Raw genomic sequence first — 9,444 nt, 5'->3', positions numbered from 1 at the left:
GCTTTACTAACAAATGAGGTCCATGGCATGTTTCTTGGCATGCCCATCATTGGGTAGGCATGGTAGTCGTGGTGTCATCAAGGGAAAGATGAGCTAGACTTAGAAAGGTAAAGCTATCACTTGTGGGCTCAGATTGCACTGAGACCCCTGGAGAAACAACATATGGAGGATCTATCGGACTTACCGATGGAGTCTCCATTTGCGATAAGGTCGGTTGTTTAGCCTTTCCTGTATCCAAGAATCTCATGAGATGCGTTGAAGGCATGTTGATCCCCTTGTTCTGTCTCTCTAACTCAATGACCCTATGGATGACCTCACAAACTCTTTGTTGTTGATCCTACACACTAGTAGCGCCCATTGTGGATTGTAGGACGTCTAACCAACCCACGTGATAGGTGTGACCTGTGTATAGGTCGGTCAGAGTTTTTGTTTGTAATTCGTACTCCCAGTTCTCATTTAAGAACGCTCCATCTAGGATTGAGGTGCTAGGGGTGTCCTTTGAGCTAGACGCAATGTTGCTTTCTAGGGGTTGGCCCTTAGCGGTTGCTAAGTCAGGAGCACTCGATTGCTCTCTTAGCAAGGATAGTGACATAGGGGCTTTTAATTTTAACTCTCTTCGTTGCTCTGCCTTGCGTAAGCTCTCAATTTCCTTTTCCCTCGCTGCAAGGATATACCGCTCAACCTCTTGCACTTCGGCAAGGCTTCTACCATCGGGTAATATGATCTCGGGGGGAAACAACTCTGAAGAGTCAGGAGGTGCAGTGAATGAAGTATTCACATGCACATTCTCTAAGGGCATAGGGTCTACTTTGTTCATGAGTGGATAATTTACTTCCCCGCCCCCCTCATTTACATCATTAGCTCCATGTTCGGAGCGAGTGGCTCTACTAAAGGTTTCCTTCAAGCGGCTAAGCACACTCGGCCCGGACCGTGGGCCCATGGCATGCATGTCTTGGCTTAAGCTATCAGGATTAAGCATTGGGAAATCCTCCATGACATCGTAGTCAGATGAAGTGTCACTAGCCGCTATGTTCAGGTCTTGGTTTGTACTACCTTGGGTCCCCGTCGAGGGCCCAGAACCTAAGGTAGGTGGATATTGAGAACTCGCGTAAGTTGAAATTCTCTCTAGTTGCTCCGTCTCTAGCACACGACTAGAGCGCAGATGCATGTGCCTTTGGCACCCTACAAGCGTCGACGAATAACCTCGAAGGTTAACCGCTTACTTTTTTAGGCATTCGTCTTCACTCGTTTTTTTATGTTTTTTTTATATTTTTGAATGATCGGTTTTTTATTAAAGTGTGTGATAGCTCAAAACGAGCGTATCACTCAGAGGGTCGCGGTGTGCTTTACAACACAACGTTCAATCACCTGAAACTCCGTTGGTCCTTAAAAAAAAGTCAATTTTTAGCTACGTGTGAAGCTAAAATACGTGATTTTAAAGGGGACTGAGGTCTGAGCCTAAGCGTGAGCTTGGGCTTCGGTCTAGGCTTGGTTCTGAGAGATATTCCCGATCCCAGTCCTACCTTTAAAATATATATATATTTATTTTTTTTTGGATAAGGTCGCCGCAGCCTCTGCACGAGCACACACACACTCTACCTACCTACTTCCAACTAATACACCTATTGTTACACACTAACACACTCTATTAGCTCTCACAGATCTACTTCCCACTTACTGTACTTTATATTACACAGAACTAACAACCTTAATACTAACACCTTACACAGAGAAAAAACACAGTACCTTTGAAAACTCCATTAACAAAAAAAATACACAGTAGCAACACAAAATCCTTCTTCTCAACACACACATCCTCCTTTCTTACCTTTCCTACAATTGAAATTGCACCACAAAAGAAGCACAGAGTGCCCTTCAAGCTTAGTATATGGCATTCCCCGGCAACGGCGCCAAAAATGTGCGCGTATGTTGCACGTGTCAATGCAAGAAACTTGCCGATACACTGTGTGCAAGCCACAAATGGCTCCAAGCACACAACAAGCGTAAACTAGTCAGCTCAAAGATGGCGTTGGTGTGTCACTCACCGCTCTACGCTTCTTGTCGTGGAGGATTCTTCGCTGCGAAAAAGAAGGAGACGCCGCTACACCACGCTCAACCGCCTCACCACCGCAATGCTCGATCGCACTCTCTCTCTCTCTCTCTCTCTCTCTCTCACGCATACACACACACACACAAGGAGATGAAGAAGAAGAAGATGGAGATCTAGCAAGAGCACTCTTCAATTGCACAAATGAGATAATGAGTGAATTTTAGGTTTAGTTGACTTTTATATGAGCTCGCCCCATTCACACTTAGGCGCCCATGCTTAGCCAACTAATTCCTTGAATATTCCAGTTAGAGTGCGCCTCTCATCGGCGATCACTCTTACCCTTTTCCTATTGGAGTGACAAACCCGGTACCTGACTCTACCAAATAAATAATACAATGTCCGTCGTAGGTGATAGGAATGTGCGTGAGGGTTAACAGGAAAAAAGGGCAAAAGGATATAGATTAAGCCTATTTGAATTCTAAAGTGTAAGGTCCCCGTCCTAAAAGATCGGGGCGACTTGGAAGATAGCCTTCTTTATCCTCTAAATTTGTTGACTACACCCTACTCCGATAATGTGAAGCAAGGATATGAGCAACGAAAGAGAAGAAGACTTCCACCTAATGTGTTCGTAGTTGCAAGACCCTACGCCACAAGCCAGGTCGATGAGGTTAAAGGTTCTATGGACTCTAGATCCTACATTATAAGAGAAGAAAATCCCTTTCACATATTAAGGATCCAAAAACAACGCATTTTTTCCCGCGTTTAAGAGGCACGGCCGCCATCCTTAAATACGCAATATGACATGAGATAAATCTCTAACTAACTAAGACAAAGTGAAAAGTACTCGACTAATCGAGTCCACCCATCCTTGACCGGCAACCTGAGCCGGTCCCCACTTTCCACACCGCACTCACCCGTTCTTTTAATGTTATCTAATTACTACCATGATATATACAACAATGCTCCTTAATTAGTTTCTATCACAAGTTCTTTAGTACCATCCTTTCAAACATCATCAAACAATTCTTTCATAACAGGAGTTAAACAATTCTATAATCCGCAAAAAACAAGAGTCTTTAGTTTCTATACAAGTTTTACCGCTAACCACGGACTTTCTCTGTCTTACCAACAGAGCCTTTGCAAAGGTTTTTCTTAATCGCTAACCGCGAGATGTGCATACTTCCCTATTGCTAACCGCAAGGGACATCTTGCTACCCGCAAGGCATCTTGCTAACTGCAAGGTAAAAAAAAGGAAGTTGATGACCTCAACTTTAATTTCCGCTAATTGCGGATTCCTCTCGCTAATCGCAAGTTCCATCTGCAAATTTTCTTTCAGTTTTTCATATTCTAAATGTTTCTTTCAACAATATCAATCAAAATCATATTCTCAAACCATAATCACTTATCAACAGTATTTCTTTATCAAACAATAACAGTTTATAAAAACAATACTTTTACTACTTTATGAAACATATGCTCGTTTCATGTGATTGAACAATCACGTTTCCGGCCGGTTTAAGGTAAGGTCTAAGTTCATCTTACCGGTCAACATGAATACTATCCATAATTATAAATTTGTCTTACCGAATTTGGAGCGCATGCAGCTAACTCCTGTGTTGGAGGTTGGACGGCTTCGACTTATTCTTCAGTTGATGCCTCCCCATGAGATACGTTCGGAGTAGACACTTTTCTTCCCACCTTCCTTGGTGGTGCAATGGCATGGAAATCCTTAGAACTTCGCGTTACACGCTTCGGAGCCATAGCTTCGGAATGGAGAAAAGAAAAGCGCATTGTTGGAGAGAGAGAGAGAGAGAGAGAGAGAGAGAGAGAGAGAGAGAGAGAGAGAGAGTGTTCACAAATCGGGTGACGGCACGTCGACAATTGGAGATGGAAATGGCTTGAAGGTAAGAGGTTAAGAGAGAGAGGCTTCCTCCGGCGCATCGTTGTAGAAGAGCTTCCGCTTTCGTAGATGTGTGTGTCAAAAATGAGAGGAGAAGGGTCCTTTATATAGGCCCTAGGGGGTGCTAAGAATACTTAGAGGTTTCAAGGATAGGAGAAGGAAAAGCTCGTGCGTCGTCGCGGCTCTATCTTTATTTTTATTTTTTTATTTATTTTTTTGGCGTTCGCGAATCCTATGCGCGATTTTTAAAAAGCTCTATACTTACAAGTTCCGATTCTATCTTGAGAGAGAGAAAGAAAGAAGTATCCTAATTTTGACTCACCTCTCTTTTTTTCCTAAAAATACTATCTCTAAGCTTTTTCTTCACTCATAGATTAGGTTCCCATATAAACCTATTGTTCCACATAAAGAAAGATCATAAATAAATAGATTATGAACCCGATTTTCAATCCGATTGCTCTTATAAACTCATGATGACTCACAAAATTGATTATCTCAATTACTTTGCAAAATAACTGAAATGACTTATATGGATAAATATCTTCTTCAGGGTAATCCTACCATTGAACAAGGTGTTCTCTAAGGATTCTATTCCGAAGAATCTTCTCTCGGGACTCCAGAATCCTGGATGGTTGGAGTTCTAAGATACTTTGGGTAGGCATGACAATCTGTTCATCATTTAGAAGTTGATCATCACTGGGGATATAGGGCTTCAATAAGCTCACATGAAATACATCATGAACTTTAACATGTTCTGGTAACTTCAACTTGTAAGCTTGAGTACCGATACACTTGATCACTTCATAAGGACCACAATGACGTGGGCTAAGCTTCTTGTACTTTCCAAGCGATAAGCTACTTCTCTTTGGATGAATCCGAAGAAAAACTTTGTCGCCTTCTTTGAATCTTCGCTCGGACCTCTTTCCATTTGCATACTGTTTTTGGCGATCCTGAGCCGCTTGAATATCCCTCCGAATGGATTTTTGTTTGGCTTTCCATTTCTTCAAGCATCTTCTTAGAGACTTCTACTCTTATGGTAGGATCTGAAAAATTAAGCGGAGAGATATAATCCTATCCATATAAGGCACAAAATGGGGTCATACCAATGCTTTGGTGATAAGAAGCATTGTAGGAATACTCCACTAGAGGTAAAAATTGAATCCATCGCTTAGGTTCCCTACTGCAATAAGCTCTGAGAATATCTTCAATGACTTGGTTGACTCGTTCGGTTTGTCCATCTGATTGAGGATGGTATGCGGTACTAAAGTTCAATTCTGTTCCAATTGCCTTGAAGAGCGAAGTCCAAAAATTTAAAGTAAACTTCGCATCTCGATCGCTTACAATTCGCTTGGGTAATCCATGCAATCTGAAAACCTCTTTAACAAATAGTCGTGCAATATCAGAGGTAGTAAATGTTGTCTTGACTGGGATGAGATGTGCAACCTTCGTGAGTAGATCAACGACCACCATAAGTGAGTTGTACCCACCTTGTACTATAGATAATCCTGTGACAAAGTCCATGCTTATACATTCCCACTTCATTTGTGGAATGTCCAGAGGTTGAAGTTTACCGGGAAGTTTAAATCTTTCAACCTTAATCCTTTGGCATGTTGAGCACTGGCGAACATAGCGTAGTACATCTGCCTTCTGTCCAATCCAATAGAAGCTTTTACGTACTGCATTGAGAGTCTTTCCATAACCTGGGTGTCCTGAAGTAGGGCTATTGTGGGCTTCAAACAAAATAGCCTTCTTTAAGTTAGGATCCCTCAGTACACATAACCTATCTCTGTAATAGAGACAAAGTCAATCTTCTGAGAAGTGTATCATTGAAGGTATAGTCTTTGACTCTCCAGATCGAACAAGGTTAAGCTGCCTTTGATACTCTGGATCAGATGATGCAGCTTCCTTAATCCTTTCAATAATCAGGTTTTTGGGTATAGATATGAGTCCCACAAAAGGTTTCCGACTCAATGAATCTGCAACCATGTTTTCTTTCCCAGGGCGGTAGAGAATATCAAAGTCATACTCTTGTAAAAGCTCCACCCATCGCCTTTGTCGCATATTCAAGGTTGCTTGGGTAAAGATCCACTTTAAGCTCTTATGGTCGGTTATAAGTCAAAACTTCCTTCCCAATAAATAGTGTCTCCATAGCTTTGTATCATGAATGACTGCCAACAGTTCGAGATCATGGGTCGGATAGTTCTTTTCATGAACCATAAGCTTACGTGAGGTGAAAGCTATTGGTCTGCCTTCTTGAGTTAACACTCCTCCAACTGCTATTCCACTAGCATCAGTGACAACTTCAAGGCTTGATTGAAATTTGGTAGCTTTAGACATGGGGCCGTAATCACATATTGCTTGGTCGAACCTTTCTTGATGTATTGGTTCCCAATTGATCCTTGCTCCTTTCTTCAAAAGGTCTGTCAAGGATGCAACGATCACTGCATAATCTGTTATAAAGATTCTGTACCAGCCTATGATTCCCAAGAATCCTCTAAGCTCACTTACATTAGTTGGCCGAGGCCATTCAACAATGTCTTGAACTTTAGAGGCGTCTACTGAAATTCCTTCTTGTGAATTAATAAATCCCAAGTATTCGATCCTTGGAGAGAAGAATGAACACTTGCTCATCTTTGCGTATAGCTTATGTTGTCGAAGAATGTCTAACACGTTCCTTAGGTGAGCTTCATGTTCTTGTTTATCTTTTGAGTAGATTAGAATATCATCAAAGAAGACAAGGACAAAATGACCACAATGGATGCTAGCCTGATTCTTAGATAACCAATCCATCCCAATAATCCCATCATACATTCCAACTGGTAGGGTTCTAAAGAAAGCCGAAGTAGTGTGCCCTCCTAGTTCAAAATCAAAGATTCCCACAGAATGTCAAGATACTACGGTTTTCCCATTAGCCAATTCTATTGTCATAGGTTTATCTTGTTTTTGGTTTAGGTTCAACTTTCGTAAACATTTTGGGGATAGAATAGAATGGGTACTGCCACAATCGATGAGGAGGTTAAAAGATTTACCTTGATGAGTGGTTGGGGTTTGAATAACAACGAATTTCCATTGAGCTCCAGGGTTGTCAATAGCTGCATAGATAGTCGCTCTTTCTTCTTCTTCACCAATGGTAGGTTCTTCTATGGTTACATGTGCATGTGCATTCCTACCTTGACCTCTTCCAAATGCCCTTGATGCTCTTCCTCGCCCTCGTCCACGTCCACCACCTTGTCCAGTGTTATTTCCAATAGGGTGGTGTCTTCGGTCTGCCTCCATTGCTACTGCTTCTCTGTTAGATAAGTGTGGACATTTGTTTCGGTAATGTCCCAGTTCTCCACACTCAAAGCATCAGACATCCAATCTTGCAGGGTTTTGCACATTTGCAACATAGGCTTTTTGTGGCTGCCTGTCATTATTGGGAAATCTTACTGGTCGTCTAGCACCACTCCTCCTTATGCCTTGCTCCTTCATCAAAGGTTTGGCTCGCAATAAAGCATCTTGCACAGTGGTAGGTTTCATGGCTTCGCGAGCTAATTGGTTCTCTTAAACCTTGGCAAAATCGAGCTCCTTGTTGCTCTATCGTCATTGGTGGTGCATAACGCCTAAGATTTACGAACTTGAGTAGTACTCTTCCAGGGATAGGCTGTATTGCTTCAAACTAAAGAACTCGTTCATCTTTAACGCTTCATGGGCAGGGGGTAAGTATCTTTCCTTCGCTGCTTGCTTGATTTTCCTCCAATTCTAGGAATTTTCTAACACTCCCATGTCACGGCAATGTTGTTTCCACCATAATTTGGCTTCACCCGTAAGGCGAAACATCCCCAGCATCGCTTGGTTTGCACGTGTAGTCTTGGCAGCTAAGAAATAATTGGCCATAGCTTCAATCCAAACTTTTGCATCCTTTTCTACATTGGCGCCTTCGCTCTTAAAAGAAGGTGGTTGCATTTGTTTGAGCAACAATTTCTTCTCCTGAACTTCCATGTATAAAGCATCGTTCCGAGGATTCTCCACTATAGGAGTAATTTAAGGGTTCTCCTGCAAATTTTAACACCAATGCTTATAATAACTTAAGTCATTAAAGTATTGGGCTTATCTAGTCCTTTAGAGTTGAACACATGATTCAATTAATCATGACTTACCCAGTCCATCAAACTCAAACACATGACTTATCCAATCATAACCTAATCCAATCACATGACTTAACCAGTCATGGCTTTTCACCAACACTTAGTCAATGACTTGACCAGTCAATCAATTATTTTGAACAAAACAACTAAGTTTATTATTTGCAGCACATACGCATTAACAGGCTTTCTATCCATAGCACTAGTTGCATCAATTACTACCATGAAGCATATAGGGATCACCAAATCTTAATTAAGCTCAAGAGTAAATTATCTATCAAGAGTCAGTTTCTTTTCCAAAAAAAATCAATGTCTTCTATTGATGTAAGAATACAAATGCCCTTATTACAAAATGTTATAGTAACCCTCATCCTCAGGTGTATATTTGAAGTCGTGATATTCTTGGGCACTCTTTAGGAAGAAGCGCGGAGGATTTTGTATTAAGGGCTAATAATCGATAAGTGGCAGGGAGTTGTGGTAATCCTGTTGTCCATCCCTTGCCCAAGAAGTGGCTAGTTCTTCCCATAACAACCACTCGGTCTTTTGGAACAACTGCAATGACCTTGTCATAGACCCACCGATTGAGGTTGACGCTTCCATCTGCGGCCATTGTTTTGACATCGGTTGGCCAAAAGGTATAGTAATGCACCATCCTTAGCTCCTTGCACCATTTGATACGGCAGAGATCATTATTCAAATTCCCTAAGCTTCCAGCCCTGATGGTAACAGCACTCCCTCGAGACCACCAGGCTCGAGACCATCCTCGCTGGGTTCGAAAATCCGACGGAGTGGTCAATATCTCAAGGATCCTCATGACTGATGCCCGAAAATCGTAGTCGTTTGATCGGCACGCGGACATGTGCATGATGTTGAACAACTGAAATCGCATGTATGTCTCATGCTGACCCTGAAACGTGTTATATATATAAATACGTAATAATATAAGGTCAATTTAATAGAGTAATTTAGAAACAAAAGCAACAATAGTGGAAAAAGAGAAAAAAACACATTCTTCCCCTACATTCCCCTCTTAACGTTGGGTCAACCTCTGTTTATCCTTGGCTCTGATACCAACTGTAAGATTCCCATCCTAAAAGATCGGGACAACTTTGAAGATAGCCTTCTTTATCATCTAAATCCATTGACGACACCCTACTTCGATAATGCGAAGCAAGGATACGAGCAACGAAAGAGAAGAAGACTTCCACCTGATGTGTTCGTAGTTGCAAGACCCTACGCCACAAGCCAAGTCGATGAGGTTAAAGGTTCTATGGACTCTAGATCCTACATTATAAGAGAAGAAAATCCCTTTCACATATTAAGGATAAAAAAAAAACGACTTTTTTTCCACGTTTAAGAGGCACGGCCAC

General features: G+C 41.7%; 1 pseudogene; it reads right to left on the bottom strand.

Annotated features, from left to right (window-relative positions):
- Positions 1-8,419: 8,419 nt before the first annotated feature.
- LOC147436387 (uncharacterized) lies at positions 8,420-8,963 on the bottom strand (annotated as a pseudogene).
- Between the last annotated feature and the right edge of the window lie 481 nt (positions 8,964-9,444).

The sequence above is a fragment of the Adiantum capillus-veneris genome, chromosome 18 (genome assembly GCF_014529385.1).
Source record: "Adiantum capillus-veneris isolate H3 chromosome 18, ASM1452938v2, whole genome shotgun sequence".
Taxonomy (NCBI): Eukaryota; Viridiplantae; Streptophyta; class Polypodiopsida; order Polypodiales; family Pteridaceae; genus Adiantum; species Adiantum capillus-veneris.
This window is presented reverse-complemented; position numbering and strand designations above follow the sequence as displayed.